This window comes from Rutidosis leptorrhynchoides, chromosome 2 (genome assembly GCF_046630445.1).
Source record: "Rutidosis leptorrhynchoides isolate AG116_Rl617_1_P2 chromosome 2, CSIRO_AGI_Rlap_v1, whole genome shotgun sequence".
Taxonomy (NCBI): Eukaryota; Viridiplantae; Streptophyta; class Magnoliopsida; order Asterales; family Asteraceae; genus Rutidosis; species Rutidosis leptorrhynchoides.
The window spans coordinates 316738622-316742704 of record NC_092334.1 but is presented as its reverse complement, the minus strand read 5'-3'; positions in this window follow the sequence as shown (position 1 = coordinate 316742704).

The following is a 4083-nucleotide window of genomic DNA, read 5'->3' as shown; positions in this document are numbered from 1 at the left end:
ACTTTTTCAATTATAATTTGTTCCTGTTACTAGTTTGGATAAAGAACATACAAGCCAAATTGTTGGGCCATCGATTATCTGTTTTTACAATGGGCCGTGAATATTCTGTTGGGCCATGTTTAAAAATCCAAAAGTCCTTTATTCGATCACAGCCATTCGGTTATTGCTGATTTGGGTTTTCTATCTTACGAAGGCATGATGAATGTAGGATGATGAAGCGAGAAAAAGATTGATGATGAAGTAACGAAGAATGATGATCGTAGATGATGGTGGAGTGACGATCGAATGATGATGCTGTTTTGAATTCGATTAATGATGATGATGATCATGATAAACAGCGATACGATGATTACATGATGATGATGATGATGTTATTGATGATGAACCTGTTATTATTATCATTATTTTTTTCCTTCACATACCGATATACGTTTAGAATCCATCGACTTGGGCTATGTTACTGTTTATGCTACTAATTGGACCGTAATCAAAATTATGTTGTCGGGCTGTTCTATTGGGTCGACCCAACTCGGGTTCCTGCTGGGCTACTACGAGAGTTACCAAGGATGATGAAGAAGAGATAAACAGAAATGGGTTTAATCAATTCGGTTATAGAAATAATTAGAAAAACACAAATGGATGGATGGTTGTGTGATGTTCGGGTTAGCGAGAGTGATGTGGTAGCGGAGTGTATATAAAATAGCTATTATATTTTAGCAGAAAATACTATTAAATACGATACAATTTTACACAAGATATTTATTTATTTATAGAATGGATATACTTAAACCTTGCTACAACACTTATAGGCAGTGTACCTAATCGTACAGTAGTGTAGTTTTTAGTAAGTCCGGTTCGTTCCACAGGGAAAATCTTTAAACAAAGCTTAACGCTATATTAGTTTACTTTTATAAAAATACAAATATATATATAAGTAATATTATTATTATAAAGGGGGGTTTTTACCGTTTAATGACCGGTTTGTCGATTTTAAAACTTTAGTCGCAGTTAAAACCAAATGTAAAATAATAAATAAATACAAGACTTAATTTAAAGCGTAAAGTAAATAACGATAATGAAATTGCGAATAATAAAAGTGCGATAAAATAAACTTGCGATAATTAAAAAGTACGATAATTAAAAGTGCAATTAAATATAATAACAATAAATAAAAGTGTTATAATTAGAAGTGCAATTAAATATAAAATAAAGGAAATTAAATATGAAATAAAAGAATTATGTTTATTTAAACTTCCGTAATCATGATGTTTGACGTGTTGATTTTAGTTTTATGCCCATGGGTTAATTGTCCTTTGTCCTGGATTATTTAATATGTCCGTCTGGTTTTTGTCCATAACAGTCCATCAGTCATAAATATAAAGTGCGAGTGTCCTCGTCAAATTATCCTTATACCCGAAGTTAAATATTCCAACTAATTGGGGACTTAAACTGTAACAAGATTTTAATACTTTGTTTAATAATTACACCAGGATGTCGACTGAGTGTAACCCAAGGTTTTAATATTTTGTTATCAATTATACCAAGTGTCCTTGTACATAATTTCACCCATGTTTTAATTATTCTAGTGGCTATTAATCCATTCCCGTATCCGGTTAAATGAACGATTATTCGTACATATAAATACCCCGCCCATCGTGTCCGATCGAGTGTATATGGTAATTTATAGGGACGCCCAATTGTAAATCTTTATATTAACATTAACAAACTATCATTTAGTTAAACAAATATAAAGCCCATTAATAGCCCATAGTCTAATTTCCACAAGTGTCGTTCTTTTGTCCAAACCCCAATTATGGTACAAAGCCCAATTACCCAATTTTAGTAATTATCCCAACATCATGATTACTTCGTTTTAAATAAGCATAATAATAACTTAGCTACGAGACATTAAATTAAAAAGGTTGAACATAACTTACAATGATTAAAAATAGCGTAGCGTTACACGGACAGAATTTCGACTTACACCCTTACAACATTCGCTAACATACCCTTATTATTAGAATTATAATTAAAATTAAAATTAAAATATAAATTATAAATATAAAATATTACGATATAGATAGAGAGATGGATATATATTTTTTGATTTTTACGATCAGAATGCGCGAGCTTTATAGGCAGTTTCAAAATTAGGGGCTCCGCGACTCGCGTAGTTTTTGCACTGCAAACTCCGCAACTCGCGGAGTTTGCTTTTACAGCTCACACAAGTTTGGAGCCTTTCTTGCCGACGGTTTATAATATATTATATAATATATAAATAATTATAAGAATTATTTAAATATTATATTATATTTATGTGCATAGTTGACTTGTAATTTTTAGTCCGTTGCGTCGAGCGTTGAGATTTGACTCATGTCCCGGTTCCGGATTTTCGAACGTCCTTGCGTACAATTTAATATCTTGTACTTTGCGTTTTGAATCTTGTACTCTTGTAATTTCGAGACGTTTCTTATCAATAATTGGAACCTCTTTGATTGTATTTTGTACTTTTGAGCTTTTTGGTCGTTTGCGTCTTCAATTCGTCGAATCTGTCTTTTGTCTTCACCTTTTATTATTTAAACGAATATCACTTTTAAATAGAACAGTTGCAACTAAAAGCTTGTCTTTCTTGAGGAATAATGCTATGAAATATATGTTCGTTTTTAGCATTATCAAATATTCCCACACTTAAGCGTTGCTTGTCCTCAAGCAATATCGTCTTGAAATACTAGAATCACTTCTTTATTCTTCACACTTTGTACATCAGTGATTTCTATATGGCGGTATAAACAATGGTAGTAACGATATGGTTTACAGTCCCACATGACTATAAAAATTTAGATCCATTAAGGAAATTGGATCTTTATGAAAACATTTGATCTTTTGAAAATTAAATATAGTTTTTACCCTAGATAAGTTTTCCGGAATAACCCTTTACCGGTGTTTGCAAAATATTTTTGTGGGTTTGGTGGGTTTCAGATTTGAAAATTTTAGCTCAAAACTTGCGGTTTTGTGTCACCCACTTGCTAACCTTGTATTTGGAAAGCAACACGTCCAGTTTACTTGTCCCGTATATTACCTTTCGGTAAACTACCGTCCGGTTGTAAAGGAAAGCGTTGAACAAGCAACTGTTAAGGCAATGTCCCCTGACTTGCTTTTAATTATGGTCTATAACGTGTCAGACGCAATTACTATCCTTGGTAGGAGCAATAGTAAAGCTCATCCTTATAATTTTTCGGTCTGGCACAAGGTCCTGTCTTTGACCATGCTATGCAACCACCGTTCTTACGGTTGACACCCGATTTGGTTCTGGTGACCTAATGAATTCCAGGTGAATTCCTAGGATTTTACGTTCAATGGTAATGAACGCATTGAAAATAGGGTTTTCAGAAAACAAATCGGTTTTATTTTTGATCAAAATATTTTCTCGTTCAAGCTCGAGTTTAGATATCATTGAATTCCATGAGTTTGAATTCTCAATCTTTAAGGTCAATCTCTATGATTGAGTAATATCAGGCTTTAAAAGCTGATTTTTAATCTTTAAGGAGATTATCCTTTCTGGGGATCTGATTCATTAGTCTTATCAAGCTAATTTGCATGGTGCCCCCCATTGTACGAGATAAATCCTTCTCATGGTTAGGATAAATCTGACCACTTGGCGACCCTGTTTAATGCTGAGGTCCGTGGATTTCCTGCTGATTTTAGTGATGACTTTTCTAGATTTTTCGTCAACCTACAGCTGGTCTGGACGACAACTTCCTGACTTAAATCAAGAAGCGCGTTTCTTTTTCGGAAGACTTTACTTCCTTTTAATGATGGAATTGATTCATCGTATAGATCCATCTCACTTACAGTAAATCAGGTAAAACTTTTTAGTTTAGTCCAAAGCAAAAGTATTTTCGGTACTTTGTACAAAAATATGTGATATATGTTTTGAATAACTTGGAGAATTTTCCCACACTTGGCTTTTATTTTCCTTTTTATTGTCCTCTATTCCATTTTAAATGAATTTTAACATTTTGGTTTGTTTCTCAATTTATGTCCTTTTTGAGGTAACAATAATTTCGGTGTTAAAACCTAGTT